This window comes from Bos indicus, chromosome X (assembly GCF_029378745.1).
Source record: "Bos indicus isolate NIAB-ARS_2022 breed Sahiwal x Tharparkar chromosome X, NIAB-ARS_B.indTharparkar_mat_pri_1.0, whole genome shotgun sequence".
Classification (NCBI taxonomy): domain Eukaryota; kingdom Metazoa; phylum Chordata; class Mammalia; order Artiodactyla; family Bovidae; genus Bos; species Bos indicus.
In genome coordinates this window covers 142,577,437-142,598,013 of record NC_091789.1, presented here as the reverse complement: position 1 = coordinate 142,598,013, position 20,577 = coordinate 142,577,437, and positions in this window count along the sequence as shown.

The window sequence follows — 20,577 nt, the reverse complement described above, 5'->3', positions numbered from 1 at the left end:
TGTGGAAAGTAGTCAGTCTCTTGAGCAGTTTATGTTTGATTCTTGGCATCACTAAATTTCAGTTCTCTTCAGTGTTGCTTCATTTGTACAATCAGGATGCTCCATTTTCAGACATTCAAAGCTTTGGAAATTATTTGATCAATAGATTTTTATTTAACGTCGGATCTAAGTGGAATGATTTTTCATGTGGGAAATAATAATAATTGTATTTTGAAGGGCATTTATCCCTCGTTAGCAAATATCTGTAAGTGCTTTATGATTTTCAGAACTCATTAATGTTTTATTATTTATACAACCCTACAGAACTGATACTGCGAGCCCCAATTTAAAGAAGAATAAATGAATTTTTAGAAAGGAAAGTGAATTACCAAGGTTAGGTTTAAATGATGGAGTTAAGATAAAAACACTGGCTGTTTTAAACTATAGGGCTCTTTCCATTATAACATGCTAACTTTAAGCCAGTAGAGTTTCTAGTGGGTTACCAGTTTGTATTGTAACAAAGTCTGTCTAACTTGATCTCAAACTGTATTTCAAGGTTTACACTTCATCAGTTCAGTTCAGTTCAGTCGCTCAGTTGCGTCCGACTTTTTGCGACCCCATGAATCGCAGCACACCAGGCCTCCCTGTCCATCACCAGCTCCCGGAGTTCACTCAGACTCACGTCCATCGAGTCAGTGATGCCATCCAGCCATCTCATCCTCTGTTGTCCACTTCTCCTCCTGCCCCCAATCCCTCCCAGCATCAGAGTCTTTTCCAATGAGTCAACTCTTCGCATGAGGTGGCCAAAGTACTGGAGTTTCAGCTTTAGCATCATTCCTTCCAAAGAAATCCCAGGGCTGATCTCCTTCAGAATGGACTGGTTGGATCTCCTTGTAGTCCAAGGGACTCTCAAATGGAACTAAATCATTGGAGCTTAGGCAGGGGGCTGGAAGTTTATTTATTGATCCAGTCTGGCCTCTTGGGCTTCTTGATATTTGGTGAGATGGTACATTTGTCAGTACATTGGAAAAGCATTTTGTTTCCTTCAGAATGAAGAGGACTGCTCTTGAATTTTAAACAGGAGAAATGACTGTCCAACAGGGCTCATGGGCACAAAGCATAAACAATAAGCCTCATGTTGGTACCAGAAGAAAATAGGCAATTTCTATAGAGCCCTTCTATCAACATCTACTTAAATCTATGCCTTAAAAATAATAGGAATATATGATAACCTCTGAAAATCTGTATGGTAAGTAAACACATCTTTCTCTTCCAAAACTATACCACATGAGGCTAAATGTGTTTCTTTTTGAAGATATTATGCCTTACAATGTCATATTTTAGTATTAAAATATATGTAATGGAACTGTTCAGTTCAGTTCAGTTCAGTTCAATCGCTCAGTCGTATCTGACTCTTTGCGACCCCATGAATTGCAGCACACCAGGCCTCCCTATCACATGAACTATCAATGTATTTCTACATGAGTTATTTATTAATTACAAAGGATAAAAGATTCCTTTACCGTAGAAAGGTCTGATGGTTACCACCTAAGCTAAATGATCCAAATCAACACCCCCAATTCTAGCACAAATGAACATTCCTTTCTTTCTGATGTGATATAGCACAACCTATGTATAACAGGTCTATGAGGGACCTGCCTAAAATGCTTGTGCTGTGCTCAGTCATGTTTGACTCTTTGCGACCCCATGGACTGTAACCCACAAGGCTCCTCTGTCCATGGAAATCTCCAGGCAAGAGTACCAGAGTGGGTTGCCGTTCCCTTCTCCAGATCTTCCCAACCTGGGATTGAACCTGCATCTCTTGCATTTCCTGCACTGGAAGGTGGATTCTTTATCACTGCACCACTTGGGAAGCCCACCTTAAACGCTTAAGCATGATGTAATCATTAGAAACCCAGATTGAGGGATATTTTGCAACAAAACTGACCCCTCTTCTCTTCAAAATGAAAATGTCATGGAAGAAAGGGAGAGGAACTGTTCCAGATTGAAGGAGTATGAAGAGACATGACAATTAGAAGCAATGCATTACATCTGGATTAGAAAAAGAAAAATTTATATAAAGGATATTATTAGGAAATTTGCAAAGTAAAAAGTTGAACAAGAAAAAATAGTGAATCATTGCAAACAATTGAGAACTGTCTGACATTTCTTTAGAAATAATACAAATTGATTTGAATTTGGGGGAAAACAATCAAGAGCTAAGAAATGAACAGTTTGTAGAGAATTTTTTAAGTTTGCTTCGTTATTGCAAAATGCAATGCAAATAAGAAATTCTGCCTACTTCAAGTGAAACAAATTTATTACAGAACCTTATTTCAGCTCATGCTTTATCTTACACAGATTTTTTTTTTTACTTGCACAGAATTTTAAGATTTGTTAAAAATTCTCTATTTTGTAAAGTTCTCTATTCTCTCTATATATAGAGAACTATATCCCCCAAAGTTCTCTATTTTGATTTGTCTATCTGTTTTAATCTTTAAGTGAGTCATTTGAAAGACATATTGTTCTTTATACATGATTGCTTTTTAAAGTGCTTGTCTGTTTACTGATTCGGCACTACAGTTATGCACAAAGATGCTCAAACAATCATCCAGGCACTATTGACATGGTACTGTGGGGAATTAGATTAATTTATAGACTCCTTTGTTTTTAGATTTCACCATTTAATATTCCACCTCCACACCTGGCAGAGTGTCTGAGTTTGGCCAAGTATCTTCGTTAGAAACCATTTACCTGTCCATTATGCTATACAAATGTTTATTAAGAAGCTATGAGATTATGGCTATTTGCTGGGTACTGGTGGAGAAGGGGAGAAGGCAATGGCACCCCATTCCAGTATTCTTGCCTGGAAAATCCCATGGACCGAGGAGCCTGGAAGGCTGCAGTCCATGGGGTCGCTGAGGGTCAGACACGACTGAGCAACTTCACTTTCACTTTTCACTTTCATGCATTGGAGAAGGAAATGGCAACCCACTCCAGTGTTCTTGCCTGGAGAATCCCAGGGATAGGGGAGTCTGGTGGGCTGCCAACTCTGGTGTCGCACAGAGTCGGACACGACTGAAGCGACTTAGCAGCAGCAGCAGCAGCAGGTCGAGAGGGAAATGGCAACCCACTTCAGTATTCTTGCCTGGAGAATCCCATGGACAGAGAAGTCCATGGGATCGCAAAGAGCTGGACATGACTGAAGTGACTTAGCACACATACACGCTGGGTACTGGGACTGTACAGATAGGTTACACCATATCTTTCTCGTCACACAGCCAATGCACTGACTTATGGAACTTCTGGGTATTTCTCCAGTGTTCTCAGCTGTATTGTTAGAGTTTTTATTTATTTTTTTTATGTTCCATTCATTTACTCGACAAATATTATATAGATACTAACTCTTTGTCAGATGGAAAAGTAGACTTTTAAATTATATATATTCAAAAATACAGACAGAAACACACAAATATGTTTGCCAGTATATGTGAGAATAAACAAACAGGTGATGCCACTACATGTGAGGAAAAAGTAAAGGAAAATGGAGAGGGTCAGGATAAGACAGTAACTAGCTTATTTTGGAGGAATATGGATGGATTCTTTATTAAAGACATTTTTCACTAGAGACTTGGAAGAAATTGGGGGAAATAGCCATCCAAATTTCTGGTAGTAAAGTTTTCATAGGGAGTGAACTGGATGCATGTCTTAAAGTAGGACTGTAGAGTGGCCAAAGAACAAAAATTATAATAATATTGCAAAATATAAAGAATGTCAAACTCTATATGTATCTTTAATTCCGCCATGAAGTCATCCAGTTCTAGACTTTTATTTGTAAAGTTTTTTTTTTTAAAAAGAGGTTTTTTTTGTGTGTGTATGTGTGTGTGTGGTGTGTGTATGTAACAGATTCTGTTTCACCTTTAGTGATCAGCCTGTTCAGGTTATTCATTTCTTCTTGATTCTGTTTTGGTGGGCTGTATCTATCTAGCAGGAACTTTCCCCAGTGGCTCAACGGGTAAAGAATCCGCCTACAATGCAGGAGACACAAGAGACACAGGTTTGATTCATGGGTTAGATAGATCCCCTGGAGTAGGAAATGGCAACCCACTCCAGTATTCTTACCTGAAAATCCCCATCGACAGAGGACCCTGGCGTGCTACAGTCCAAACGAAAGAGAAGAAATAACAACCAGTACCACAGAAATTAAAAAAAAAAAAAAATAAAAATAAAGGAATAGTATGAACAACTATATGCCAACAAATTGGAAAACTTAGAAGAAATGAATAAGTTGCTAGACAGATGTATTAGTTTTTAGTGTGAGAAGATGAGGGGATCTACTTCTAAACTTGTTTTCTCATGAAGATGATATTTGTTGATAATCTTTTTTCCCCTTTTGTACCTATTTAAGATGCATGCTGACAGATATATACAGTCATGTAACCATCATCACAATCAAGATATAAAACATTTCTATCATGCCAAAAAGTTCTCTTGTGCTGCTTTATGCCTGTCTCCTCTCCCTGTCACCCCTGGCCCTTGATCTGATTTCTGTCCTTATTGTCTTACATTTTCCGGTGGAAACATCCAGTGTGTGACCTTTTGAGTTTAATGTAAAGCTTTTGAGATTCATCCATGTTCTTGTATGTATCAATAATTTGTTCCTTTTTATTAATGAATGGTATCTCATTGTATGGTTGTACTATAGTTTATTCACCGGAGAAGGCAATGGCACCCCACTCCAGTACTCTTGCCTGGAAAAATCCCATGGACGGAGGAGCCTGGAAGGCTGCAGTCCATGGGGTCTCTGAGGGTCGGACACGACTGAGTGACTTCACTTTCACTTTTCACTTTCATGCATTGGAGAAGGAAATGGCAACCCACTCCAGTGTTCTTGCATTGATAGGGTGTTAACATTTCTAGTTTTTGAGTGATCATGATTAAGTTCATTATAAATATGCATATGCCAGTCTTTTTTCGACCTGTGATTTCATCTCTATCGGGTAATTATCTCAGCGTGGGATTTCTGGGATATATATTAAATATATGTTTAAAATTTTCAGTTCAGTTCAGTTCAGTCACTCAGTCGTATCTGACTCTTTGTGACCCCATGGACTGCAGCATGTCAGGCTTCCCTGTCCATCACCGACTCCCAGAGCTTGCTCAAACTCATGTCCATAGAGTCAGTAATGCCATCCAACCATCTCATCCTCTGATGTCCCCTTCTCCTCCTGCCTTTAAAATTTTAATACATGTTAAATTGTTTTCCAAGGTGGCTACACCACCTTGCATTCTCATTACAATGAATGAGAGTTCCAGTTATTCCGTATCCATGCTAGCACTTAACATTTTCAGTCTTTTTCATTTTAACCATTCAAAGAGTTGTGTATTTGTATAACATTGTGATATTAATTTTCCATGCAAATGTCTTATTGCTGGCTTGAGTTATAATAGTTCTTTATGTACTCTAGATTTGAACCTTTTAATCGATGTGTTTTGGAAATGTTTTTGTCCAGATTTGTGGAGTTCTTGTTCACTTTTTAATATTGTCTTTTGTAGAGTATAAATTTGATGGAGTCTAGTTTACCACTTTTTGTTATACTGTGTGCTTTTTATGTCTACATATAATAAATCATTGCCTAACTTAACTTCACAAAGGAATTCTCCTATGTCTTCTCTTAGATTTGGTTTCAGCTCTTACATTTAGGTCTATCATTGGATTATCTTCTTAGGAATTTGTCTATTTCAACTAATTAGTGTAATATATTGGTATAAATTTGTTCATAATTCTTCTTGTTCATTTAAACTTCCTAGAATTGGTAGGAATATTCAGACTTTCATTCCTGAGTTTTGTTTTGTCTCTTCTTTTTTTGGTCAGGCCGACTAGAAATTTATCAGTTTTTATGACTGATTTTCTTTTTTTTTTTTTTTTTTGATTTTTTTTTTTTTTTGATTTTCTTTATTGTCTGTCTACTGTACATTTGATTGATTTCCTTTATGATCTTTGTGATTTCTTTCTTGCTGGGTTTGGATCTAATTTCTTTATTTTTCTAGTTTATAATGTTGGAAACAGATTATTGCTTTGAGACTTTTCTTTTTTTCTTAGGTAAGTCTTCAGAACTATAAATTATCCTCTAACACTTTAGCTATATCTAATAAATTTTAGTATATGTAATTTTGTCTTAATTCAGTTCAAGCACTTTATAACTTCCTTTGTGATTTCTTCTTTACCTATATAGTATTTAGAAAAGCATTGCCTAATTTCCAAGTATTTGATGATTTCCTAAATTCCTTTCTGTTGTTTTCCAGTTTAATTCCATTGTGTAGAACATACTTTAAATTATTCATTCCTTTTAAGTTTATTGAGATTTCTTTTGTGCGCTAGGATATGGTTTATTCTGAGGAAAGTTTCATGTATACTTGAAGAAACATGTGTATTATATTGCTGTTGAATAGCATGTCCTTTAAATGTTAATTAGGCAGGTGTGGTTGATATTCCCTCTGCTCATTTTTTCCTCTAGTTGATATTTTTATCCTGGATATATAGATGTCACTGCTCTATCTGGATAGCATAATACTGAGGCAGTGATCGGGCAGAGATTGTGCTCAAACACTTCAAGTTGTTTGGCTGCCACACTCCACCAGTGAGTGTGTGTGTGGGTTGGGAGCACATTCGGACTTCAGGCAATTTTAAAGTCTGCCTCGACTTTTACTTTCCGCTGGGCAATTTCAGCTCTCCCTGCCTATACATGTAATTCGCCTAGTCAATTGGAGATGTGTGGAGAGCTTTTCTTGTAACACGTTCTTATTTCCAGGACTACCTCCTTGTTAAATTCCTTCCTGGCTTTCCCTCTGCCCTGGTACCTGAGGCTGGCAGAACTGTGGCTTTTCCCTTTTAATTTCCTACAGAGTTTGCTGCTTTCACTGACAACACTGTTGGGGAATGGGTTTTCAGCCCTGCTCCAAATCAAGTGAACCCTCTCTTGCAGTGAAGCTGCTGATTTTCAATCTAGCCTTACCTAGAGCTACCATTCCTGTCTGCTGAACCAGGTAGTGGAGATGAAAGCAGCTCTGGGCAAGCAGCCCATAGACTCCCACAGTTCTGTCCTGAAGTCTGGGGAGATTTTCATCAATAAGTGCTTCTCTATTTGTTGTTTGCCTTTGATCAATTTTTGGAGCTCTGAAATGGTTGTTTGTGACTGTTTTGTCCAGCTTTATATGTGTTTGCTGGGGAGAGGACTTGCCAAAATTTTCCCTCTGTCATAAATGGAAGTCCTGCCATATAAGCATTTTAAAAGAAAACCGTATGACTTTTTTGTGGTGAAAGACATGATATATGGCTAATTTAGTGAGCTAGTGATGAAACCTGTAAATCAAACAGGAAGATAATTGAAATTGATAAAGATGTAGATTAGAAAGCAAATTCAATATCACGTTTAAGAAAAAGAAAACTTAGAAGCTTCTGAAAGAGCTGTCTTTGGTGACTTATTATGAGGCTTGTTATAAGGAAGAGAAGTATCTAATATGTAATGATGCAGAAAAATAACTATGCTAAAAAGAGTTACAAGAGACCTTGGATATTGTCTAATTCAGTATTCCTCAAACACTGGACTTTTTGGATTATTAGAGCTTTGGGGACCTCTGAAAATCTTTTCTCAAATCTGCAGCATAATATGAAAAATAGTAACTATTTAGCCTTCATTTTAAAAGCTAAATCTATTTAATCTAAAGGATTACATTTTGGGGAATTTCCTGGCAGTCCAGGACTTAGGACTTGTGCTTTAATTGCTGTGGCCTAGGTTCAATCCCTGGTCAGGGAACTAAGATTGCAAAAGCTGCAGGGTGCAGCCAAAAATTAAAAAAAAAAAAAAAGGATTCCATTTTAACCAGTATAACATTGTTTTCCTACACTTTGATGTTAAAGTGTTCTTTCTTGTCTATGAAGTAGTGGTAATAGAGGAATAGACTTATGGTGTTATTTAGCAAAATTAAGATTTTTGCACTGCATGTCAATCTCTAGCATTTTGAAAATTTACTGTAAGTCCTATGAAGTTAAATGCTTTTCTCAGTTTCACTCAGTTATTTTAAGAGGATAAAATACTATGAAATTAGAATACAGTTTGTTCTTCATAAGAAAGGCTTTTTATACAACTGACAGGAAAAATGAATTACTGCTTTCCCTTCTGTATAATTCAGCTATTTGAGTTAATTTTTACCAATTTTCTGAATGATAAAATCTTATTTGGGCCTGAGAAGAAAGTTACCCATAGTTCTTAAATTTTTATTATAAAAATCAATTTAGCAATGGTTAGATGACTTTACTGGAGAAGAAAATGGCAACCCACTCCAGTATTCTTGCCTGGAGAATCCCATGGACAGAGGAGCCTGGTGGCTACAGACCATAGGGTCACACAGAGTCAGACACAACTGAAGTGACTAAGCAGCAGAAGATGACTTTATAACTGGCAGTCTAGAGCCATACTCAGATCATTTTGTTATGGTCTCATCACAACGCTTGTGTTCTAAAGATCTTGAGGTTTGTATGGATATGCAAGGGAATTGCATATCGTATCATTCTTCTTGTATGGTCTGAGAAATGACTGGCTCGTTCTTACTCTGTCAGTTGGTCCTGTCTACTGGAAATATATGAGCTTTGCTCTATGGAGACCACATCCATTCATTTAATAATCTTTAAATGAGCCATTTCCAGGCATTGGCTTCACTGATGTAGTTATGAGAGATAGGAGGGTGAATAAGGAATGTTCAAATGAAAGAGAAAAGCAGTGCACTGAGAGCTGCTACAGGGAGTATGTGCAAAGAGCAAAGTGAGTTCAGACGACAGGGGCATTAACCTTGGACAGTTCAGGGGAGAGGTCTGTGAGGAGGCGACCGAGTTGAAAGATGAGTAGGGTTTTTTTATGCAACTCTCCCAGTGTCAGAAATGGATCAAGTCACTTAAGCATTTCAGGTCTCAGTCACTGAAGTCCTAGTTCTAAAGTTCTGCTTTCCCAGATCAGTGCAGACTCAACCATCTTATTCAATCAGTAAATAGGAGGCTGCAGTCTCATGTGCTGCAAGCTATTTGACTTTGTCCTCAGTGGTACAATAAGAGGCTTCTGTTGGCCAGTTTGTCAGCTGGGAAAATTGCTGTGGAAACAAAAGTATCCTTTAAAATAAGTGATTATTAATGCTGCTTGGCTTAATTATAATAGCAAACACAAGCATTGCTTTTTTTGTATTAGAAAATGTTCTAAACCAGGAGTTGGCAAACTTTGCCTGTGGGCCAAATCTGGCTCTCTGCCTGTTTTCAGACAATCTAACAACCAAGGGTGTTCTTTACATTTTTAACTGTTGAGAAAGAAATAAGAATATTTATTGACATTTGGAAATTATATAAAATTCACATTTCTGTGTCTATTACTAAGCTTTTATTGGAGCACAAACATAATCATTCATTTATGAGTATCTGTACACTTGGAAATTTAAAAGCACATTTTAAATTAACACATAGATCAAAGAAAAACTTATAATGGAATTAGAAAACATTTGTAATTAAGGAATGATAAAAAAAAATACTGTATTTCAGAACGTGGGGAATGTAGCAGTAGTGGTTCTTAGAAAATTAACAATCTTAAATTCTTATACTAAGGAAAAGAAGAACCTAAAAATTAAAAAGCTAAACATTTCAGTAAAGATGTTAGAATAAACTCAAAGAAATTAGAAAGAACTAATAAAGAGTAGAAATGAAAGAGAAAACAAAGATACAATAGAAAAAATCAACACAACTTAAATTTTGTTCTTTGAAAAAAGCTACACACACAAATATGTAAACACATATGTATGTGTGTGTATATATATATATATATTCAGGTAAGATTGGTCAAGTACAACCAAGCATGTAGAATTAAACAGTTTTTGCAATATGAAAAGCAAAACTTTAAAATTTCTATATTTTAAAGAAAATACAGGAGGCATAATTTGAGGCTTTACTATAGGGGAAGTTTCTTAAATAAGATTTAAAAAGCACAAACCATAAGATAGTAGATGGACACATTAACTACATTAAATATTAAAAGCTTCTAAGCATCAAAAATACTACTTTTGTAAAGAAGAAAAAAGATAAGCCACAAATTTGAAGAAGATGTTTATTATACATAAAATTGACAATAAATTATTTAGAATATATTAATAGGAAAAACAGAGAAGGCAATGGCACCCCACTCCAGTACTTTTGCCTAGAAAATCCCATGGACGGAGGAGCCTGGTGGGCTTCAGTCCATGGGATCGCTAGGAGTCGGACACGACTGAGCGACTTCACTTTCACTTTTCACTTTCATGCATTGGAGAAGGAAATGGCAACCCACTCCAGTGTTCTTGCCTGGAGAATCCCAGGGATGGGAAGCCTGGTGGGCTGCAGTCTATGGGTCGCACAGAGTCGGACACAACTGAAGCGACTTAGCAGTAGCAGCAGCAATAGGAAAAATCCCACAAATAACCCAGTTTGGCATGACCAGAGTATGAACAGGCAATTCACAGAAAGAAAGCCTCAATAAGCTTATTCTTATTAGTAATCAGATGACTGCTAATTAAAATAACATACCAGTACATACCATTGAAGTTAGCAAAAATTAAAAGTTGATAATATTAAGTCTTGGTGAGGATGTGAAATGACCAGAACTTTCACATGTTGCTGGTGGGCATATATATTTGTACACTCACTGGAGAGCAGTGTGACAATATTGAGTAAAGTCAAATTCATTAATTTCCTATGACCTTGTAGTTCCAATCCCACCTAAAAATGATTCACACTTGTGCACAGGTATTTACACTTGTATACAATGTTCATATTAACATTGCCAGAGTCAAATATTATAAACTGCATAAATAGCCATCAAGAGAAGAATGGATAAATAAATTGTGGTACATTACTATAATGGAATATTACACAGCAGGAAATATAACCCAGCTAGAGCTATATGTGTCAACATGGAAAAAAATCTCATGTTGAGAGACAAAAAGCACATTACACAAAGATCCATATAGATAATACCATATAGTACAATATCATCTATGTGAATAAAGTTTAAAATCATGCAAATAATACTATCTGTGATTTCAGGATACATGTCTGTGTAGTAAAAATATAAAGGTGGGCATGGAAATGATGAACAACAAATTCAGAATAATCCAAACTTTAGAGGGTGTAGAGAGAAATATACACATAGAACTTTAAACATATTTATAATATTTTATTGATATGTATGATGGCTACACAACTATGTTTTATAATAAATGTCATAATTTTGGGAGGTAGACTGGGTAACAAAAGAAACCTTGCTGTGGAAGTGTGTGCTACTGTTTACAATAGCCAGGACATGGAAGCAGCCTAGATGTCTGTCAGCAGATGAATGGATAAGAAAGCTGTGGTACATATACACAATGGAATATTCAGTTCAGTTCAGTTCAGTTCAGTCACTCAGTCATGTCCGACTCTTTGCGACCCCGTGAATTTGCGACCCCAACTCCCGGAGTTCACTCAAACTCACGTCCATTGAGTTGGTGATGCCATCCAGCCATCTCATCCTCTGTCGTCACCTTCTCCTCCTGCCCCCAATCCCTCCCACCATCAAAGTCTTTTCCAATGAGTCAACTCTTTGCATGAGGTGGCCAAAGTACTGGAGTTTCAGCTTTAGCATCATTCCTTCCAAAGAAATCCCAGGGCTGATCTACTTTATAATGGACTGGTTGGATCTCCTTGCAGTCCAAGGGACTCTCAAGAGTCTTCTCCAACACCACAGTTCAAAAGCATCAATTCTTGGGTGCTCAGCTTTCTTCACAGTCCAACTCTCACATCTATACATGACTCTCAGCATTAAAAAGAATGCATTTGAATCAGTTCTAATGAGGTGGATGAAACTGGAGCCTATTATACAGAGTGAAGTAAGTCAGAAAGAAAAATACCAATACAGTATATTAACGCATATATATGGAATTTAGAAAGATAGTAACAATGACCCTATATGTGAGACAGCAAAAGAGACACAGATGTAAAGAACAGACTTTTGGACCATGTGGGAGAAGGTGAGGGTGGGATGATTTGAGAGAATAGCATTGAAACATGTATAGTATCATATGTGAAACAGATCCCCAGTCCAGGTTCAATGCATGAGGCAGGGTGCTCAGGGCTGGTGCACTGGGATGACCCTGAGGGATGGGATGGGGAGGGAGGTGGGAGGGGGGTTCAGGATGGGAAACACATGTACACCCATGGCTGATTCATGTCAAGTATGGCAAAAACCACTACAATATTGTAAAGTAATAAGCCTCCAATTAAAACAAATTTATTAATTTTTAAAAAAAGAAAAGGTGTGCTAATTTAAAAGGAAAACCATTGATAAACTCTTATATGGTGGTAGTGGTGGTGAAGTGTTATAGATATCACAACTGTATAACCATTCATCCATACATCTATCCATGAACTTAGTAAATGCTCAGTGTTGTACCAGTCACTGGGATTGTTAGGGTGATGTTCCTTTTCCTCCAAGTCTAGCAGAAAGGAATATAAGAAAGTGGTTACAACCCCATGTGAGTAGAAATATATTCCAAATACTTCAGAAGCACAAAGAGAGAAGTGATATCTTGGTCAGTAGAGACAATTTTAAGCTGTGCAGAGAATGTGAAAGAATTCTTTTCATTGAATGGAGCCAGCAATTTTGTCTGTTAATCATTTAGACACATTTTTATGGTGTGCCTGGAGAATTCCATGGACTGTATAGTCCATGGGGTTGCAAAGAGTCGGACACGGCTGAGTGACTTTCACGTAAGGATTTTTTAAAAATTTTGAAACATATAAAATTTGTTGATTAAACACAGCAATAAGGTCCAATGGCATTTTGCCATTTTGATGTGTTGTGCTAATCAGGATATCAAGATTTTACCAGGATCCATATTCTTAAGGTTATTTCTGCTACTTGGAGGTAAATTCAGATGAGTCCTGTGTAAATCACTATGTCAGATTTATAGAGAAGGGAAGCTTGTAAAAGTGTTTCTTGTGGTCGTTAAATGCCCTTTTTGTCTTCTGCCCAGCTTGCTATATTGATGGTCTAACCAACACATCAAAGAAATTTATGGGATTGTAACTTTGATCTCACTCACCCAGAGAATCAGAGGGGCATGGGGAGGAGAGCATCTGAGTACTGAAATAATGTCTTTACATATTTCCACAAATAAAATGTTTGGTGTTTGAGTAGGCAAAGGAGTGTATACTTGACTCACATAACAAAAGGGAATGGAGGGAATGGAAAGCCCTGAATTGAAAGTCAAGGGACAATTAATTAGTTCTGTTACTCTTTGACAGTGGGCAAGTATGAGCCATTCCAAATCAGTCACTGAGTATCTCAATCTCTTTATCTGTTTGTCCCACAGCCACTCAGTTACCATGTATTCAGGATTCCCCCAGTGTTTGGAGTCCTTTCCAGGTCTCTCACTTAGTCAATCTTTCAGTTACTTTAGGGCTTCCGTGGTAGCTCAGCTGGTAAAAAATCCACCTGCAATGCAGGAAACTCTGGTTTGATACCTAGGTCAGGAAGATCCCCTGGAGGAGGGCATGGCAACCCACTCCAGTATTCTTGCCTAGAGAATCCCATGGGCAGAGGAGCCTGGTGAACTACAGTCCATGGGGTCACAAAGAGTCAGACACAACTGAGCGATTAAGCACAGCACAGTTACTTTAAACAAACGACAGTGACAAAAAGTCACCTATAATAAATCAACAATAACTCCCCAATATTAATATTAATAAAACCCGAATACAGCAGTGTTTAGGGCCACGATCCAAGGTATCAAGGAAGGTAGAGAAGTGGTTAAGGAAAATGAAAAGTTTAGTCAACATAAGGGTATTCTTAACTTGGACCATATTTTCTCTTGCTACGTCTATGACATATTGTGAGATTCCAGGTTCTTGTAAAACACTCTCTTAAGAGTTGAACTTAAGCTATGTATTCAGGTGGGAAACAGATTCATGTGGGAGCAAGGTCAATCAAGACTTACACATTACAAAGGAAAAAGGCCAGAAGAAAATTTTTAGGTCAACAGCCTAACTGTGGCCAGTTCTTAATTGTAAGCCTCTCCAAAATCTCTTGATGGGAACATTTAGGAAACAGATGAATTGCCTCTCAGTTCCAATTAGGGGCTTGGTGTGAGGGGCCTGTCTGCATTTGCAGAGGCATAGACAGTGGTTTAAGGGACAAGCAAGTGGAAATGGACCACAGACATGTCCCCTCCCACAGTCTAGCGCCCTCCCACTGCATCTTGGACCTGTCCTCAGTGTGATGATGAGTCCTTGATTTGTCCTGGCTCCTCACAGCTTCCTTTAGTTTCTCTAAAATCTAAGTGACTTGTGCACTCCCCACTGCACACTTCTTATTACCATGTTCTTCTCTTCCAAGTCCCACTCCAGGTAATTTATTTCTTTATTATGTCTGTTGTTCAAGGCTTTGCCTCTTCTCCCTAAAGTGTAATCTCTCTGAGAACATCTATCTTCATCTGGTTGCCATCTTCATTTTGGTCACTAAGTGGTCAAGAAAAATTTGTTGAATTAAGCTTAATTAACTCTGATCAGATGAAAATGGAAAGGTTTGAACTGGAACAGATCTTGCTACCAAGAAGCAAATGGAAAAAAAAAAAAGTACATATCAAGAAAATGTTAACCTAACTAAAATGTGTTTGATATTAAAAAATAAATTATGAGTGTAATGTGATAAGTCATAAATTATTAATGTGTAGATGTTTCCATTCTCTCTGCTCAAGTTTATTCAAAGTGGAAAGAAGTTTGCCTCAGTTGGCTAAGAATTTTTTAGGGGTTTTTGGATTAGAATACGTAGGAGAAGATGAAGCCTGAGGGCTTGAGCCATGGGGGCCAGGAGAGACATGGTCAGACAAGCCACATAAAAGGCCACGCGGCAGAAGAAGGGTAGTGGATTAGGAGGACAGAAGGGGACTATGACCCCCATTTCTGAGGGTTTGTGCTTGAATCTGGTTTGATGTTTGCAAGATGTGTCATTAGATATTTTAGAAATTAGATTGAAAGAGCAACATTTTATACATTATTCTGTATCTGTGAACCGTGTAGATTCAGGATTCATAAAGATTATAATGAATGAAAGGAGTGCCTCCTCCTTATTCCTTCTCCCCAATGTAATCTTCTCTTAGCAGTTGCTTTTGCTAAATCTTTGTCCTTTTATTTTCACAAACCTTATATTTTAAATCTTTCTTCACACCAAGTGTAAATATGTACACAATATTTTTAAAATAAGAATGTCCTCAAACTGTATGTATTGTGTTACAACTTTTTCCATTCAATAAAACATTATGGGTATGTCCATGTCAGTAAAATCTGACAAACATTCTTTTTAATGACTACATAACATTTATTACATAACATAAAAAATATTTAACAATCCCCATTATTGATGAGTATGTGAGGTGATTCTGTGTTTTATTATAACAAATAATTTAATGATCATTCTTATATATTTTATAAGTTATGCATTGTCTATTCAAATGACTCCTATGAGCTATGGTTTAAATAGTAAAAAAAAAAACCAAAACCTTATTTTGGAATAAATTGTTTTCTTCCTTTTTTTCTTCCTTTTTGCAACTGTGTAAGTTTAATTTCTCATGCTTATTTTTAGAAAAACAATTTGATACTATAAAATTCTTTGAAACAAAGAATACAAATATCACACCGTAATTGTATGATAAGTTTAATGTGTATATAATGAAGACAGGCATTTATTTTAATTACCCAAATTTTGGCAGATGTCCCTTCTGCTTTCATTTGTCAATTAGTTACATTACTGATCATGGTGTTTTTGAACAGAGCATAATTTAGTCTCATCAGCATCACTGAAAAGAGTCAAAATCAGAGTTACTATTTTTAGTTATTTCTCTGGTGTCATTTCTTATCTTTGTCGTAAATGGAATATATTAAAAACTTAGATCATAAATTTAGATTTCAGTATACTATCCTGGGTTATGCATTAATGATACATTTTAACAGGCAGTGAAATATACAAACTGCCCTCTCCTCATCAAGCCTTTGTTGGGGCCTGAGCTCTTCAAAAAGAATAAATTTCCAGATATGATCATTGAAATTTAATTTTTTACAGGCTCAAATAGTTTAACAATCTTAGTGAAAGTTACCCTAAATTAATATTAGTCACCTCCTACAGTATTAGTTTTCTATTCTGAGTAACTGTAAGTAATGGCCTAAAACAATGGGTCAGGAGTCCAGTTGTGGGTTTGTTGGGTCCTCTGCTTAGGGCATCTCCAACCGCCATCAAGAGGGTGAAAATCATGGAGATCACCTTAGAATTCTGCCTTGTCAAATAGACCATATTGTACTTCATATAATATTTCTGAAAATGCACAAATAGTATTATGAATATCCATTCTTGTACTTTGCTATGACACAGATATTAGAGTTATGCTAGAGAACAGTTCAATATTAGCTTTTGATTCATGGTGACAGTTCTTCTGCCTCTGCTTTATCTTTGCTTTCAGGTTCATTTCCAGAGCCTGAATTTACTAGACTGTTTATCAATAGATAAGTAAGAAATTCTTGTTCTTGGGCTGGTAGAAAAGAATGTCCACTTCCTCTCAGAGTATTTCTATAAATCCTTTCTGTTGTCTTGCTCTCACATTTCAAATCCTTCCTAGCAATGCAGTCAGGGCCAGTAAAATGAAATTATACAGGGAACACAGAGGGTGACATCTGTCATATACAAGTAGAAATTACTTCAAAAAATACCACTGCATACAGAAGAATAATATTTTATATAAGATTCAGTCATCAAATAAAATGATTAAGCCCACTGAAGGGTAAATAGGAAAATAAATGCTAATAAATAAAAATGGTATACTGTGATGTGGTATATCATTTTTAATGTACTTGATTCATAAATAATTTTTATAAAGTATAATACACAGTGTTGCATAGGTATGAAAACATATTTTCCCTCCAAAGGAGTGTGTCTTTGGCTCAATATTGCTGGAGAATGGAACAAGGGTGCATTTTTTAAACGTTCATGCCTTCTGATTGAATAATGCAACCTGGGAGTTCATTTTAAGGAAATAATCAGTTATCCAAGCAAAGAATTTTGTACAAGTGTTTCTTATTTATCATGAAACAAAAGATGATGAAAGTAAAATGCCTAATTATATGTAATGCTTGAGTTAACTTATTGTATGTTGTGAAAGTGAAAGTGCTAGTTGCTCAGTCGTGCCCGACTCTTTCGACCCCAATGACTGTAGCCTGCCGGGCTTCTCTGTGCATGGGATTCTCCAGGCAAGAATCTGGAGTGGGTTGCCATTTCCTTCTCCAGGGGATCTTCCTGACCCAGGGATTGAACCCAGGTCTCCTGCATTGCAGGCAGATTCTTTACTGTCTGAGACACCACGGAAGCCCATGTGTTGTAATATTTTAAAATCATTAAAAGATGCATTTAGAGAATATTTCTTGACAAAGGAGAATGTTCATCATTTCGGTAAGTCACTGATTTTCAGCCTGGGGCCGTTTTGCACATGCTCCCCCACACCTGGAGGTATTCAGCAATGTCTGGAGACATTTTTGGTTGTCGTAGCTAGGAAACAGGGGTGCTGCTGGCCCTAGTAAATAGAGGTCAGGGACACTGCTAAACATACTATAATATATAATACACAGGACAGCCCCCTACAACAAAGAATTATCCAACCCAGTGGTTTATAGTGCCGGTCAGTTGTGCCAGGACTGAGAAACTTTGCCCTAAGTGAAAATAGCCTAGAAACCTATATTAAATTCCAATGCAGTGGGGGGAAAAGTCCTATTTTCCGTGCTATCTCTATGATAGATTATCTTTAAGGATAAAACTGTTTTCCCTTTATCTGTAAGTTTAAGCAAAAACCATTATTTTACATTAAAATTGGTGGTGAAAGGATCATGGGCCGGGTAAATCCATGTGAAGCTTCTGGCTTTCCTTCCTCACTACTTCTCACCTGCTTTGTGGGCTCCTTTCTCCCCTCTCCCTGTTAACCTCAAATCTGGTTTAAGATCGTGTATTTTGTAGTCATGATTCTCCTATAGTTATGATACCTTGCCGGGGTCCAGCCCCGGCTGATCCAGGGTATTCGAAGGAGAGACGGCGTAGGCGAAGATCAGGAAACAATAGCTTCATTAAATGTTAATTAAGGATATAAAGAGTAATAGAATGAGGATAGCTCAGTAGGAAAATTCAGTGGAGAAAAGAGGCTGAGTAGCTTGGTTTACGCGGGAGACCAATAAAACTTCAAGACAAGAAGTTTGCACCACTTACGTAGGCCGCAGGCGTCCTTCCGTTCTCCCGAAGGAGAGGAGACACTGAGGCCTCCCCGGTCGGATCTTAGAAGCCCAGGCATAATTAGTAAGCATGGTGGGTTCCGCACTCCAGATGGAGACTCAGCCAGAGTGAGAGAGAGAGCGACATGGGGAGACCAGTATTTCGAGAAACTGATCCCAATTCTTTATTTTCCATGGTCTACTTTTATACACTGAGATGTTATGCAAAAGTCACGCGGGGTCAGCAGTCCTGACTTTTATCAAAGTCAGGTGCTTCATACAAATGTATACAGAGGTCTTAGGGGTGTTACATCATCTTCTGGCCAGGGGGGCCTGCTGACAATTTACGACCCTCTCCTTGTGACAGCAGTCAGTCAACCAGGACACTTATTTCTCCAGGGCTGATTATCCTCAAAACAGACACCACCCAAATAAAGTTACGTTCCTATAGGGTGAGGGTGTAGTGGGTTTTAGTTAAGGAAAGAATTTACTTAGCCTAAGGTCTAACGTGATTAATATCAAAGGTTAATACTTATTTCTTCTATATATTCATTAATGTGTGTAAGGGCAGGGGATGTGGAGACTTAGCAACAAACATTGGCTCAACAAATGAAAAACTCTTCACCAATACAATTTCTAATCAGCCCACTATACTTATACTAATAGTTTTCTAACTTTTCTAAGGAACCTGTTTTTAGAAGGTTTAAAGCATCTCGTGCCTCTCACGGTTGGGAGGCTGTGAGCAATCACATGTGGCCGGACAAGCCTGTCAGGCAGGCTAGAGAACCTTCAGAAGAGTTTGTAGGTTAAAACACTCTTATCACGCCCAGGAATTATTAACTGGAGCTCTAGGTTAACTCCTTCTCCGAAAGAGGTGGTGGGGGACAGACCCCCGTAAAGTCAGAGATGTAGGTGAGAGCACAAAGTAGTAAAGTAGGCAGGCTCTGGTTATGGGGGTAGATGCTCGAGGAGTTCCAGGGGGACTCCTGAGGCTCGATCCCGCCTTTGCGTATGTCGAGCCTCCTTCCTCATGACCTTTGTCACGGGCGGAGTACCTCACTCTGGCCCCCAACAATACCTATTTTGTCTTTACATGTAATGAGTCAAGCTTATGTATGCAGTTTAATATGTTTTATATCCAAATTGGCTACTGCATGTTTTTCTCTGATTTTGCTGTCTGGGAATAATAACAGTTCACATATTTTAGTGCATAATATTTGCTGTGTGCCTTACTTAGTCTTCCTATGTGGTGGGTAGGGACTTCCCTGATAGCTCAGATGGTGAAGAATCTGCCTGCAATGCAGGAAACCTGGGTTCAATCCCTGGGTCAGGAAGGTCCCCTGGAGAAGGAAATGGCACCCCACTCCAGTATTCTTGCCTGGAGAATCCCATGGACAGAGGAGCCTGGTGGGCTGCAGTCCATGGGGTTGCAAAGAGTCGGATATGTCTGAGTGACTAACACTATCGCTTTTCGGTGTTTTTATACTCAGAAAGAAGAGAAACATATAATTTGTTTGAGAGTTGGACTGTGAAGAAAACAAAAAACATATATTTTGCTTGTATCTGTATATTTTATGTATGTTTTATTTTGTTCTTGAAGAATCAGGTATGTGTTCGGTATACTGGTTCTGAACTAATTTTGGGGAATTTGAATCTGAAAGTATTTAGAAGCTAGTAAAGGTCAGTTTGGGAGAAGGCAATGGCACCTCACTCCAGTATTCTTGCCTGGAAAATCCCATGGATGGGGGAGCCTGGTAGGCTGCAGTCCGTGGGGTCGCTAAGAGTCGGACACAACTGAGCGACTTCACTTTCACTTTTCACTTTCATGCATTGGAGAAGGAAATGGCAACCCACTCCAATGTTCCTGCCTAGAGAATCCCAGGGATGGCGGGGCCTGGTGGGCTGCCGTCTATGGGGTCGCACAGGGTCAGACACGACTGAAGCGACTTAGCAGCAGCAGCAGCAGCAGCAAAGGTCAGTTTTCATTCCAATCCCAAAGAAAGGCAATGCCAAAGAATGCTCAAACTACTGCACAATTGCACTCATCTCACATGCTAGTAAAGTAATGCTCAAAATTCTCCAAGCCAGGCTTCAGCAATACATGAACCATGAACTTCCTGATGTTCAAGCTGGTTTTAGAAAAGGCAGAGAAACCAGAGATCAAATTGCCAACATCCGCTGGATCATGGAAAAAGCAAGAGAGTTCCAGAAAAACATCTATTTCTGCTTTATTGATTATGCCAAAGCCT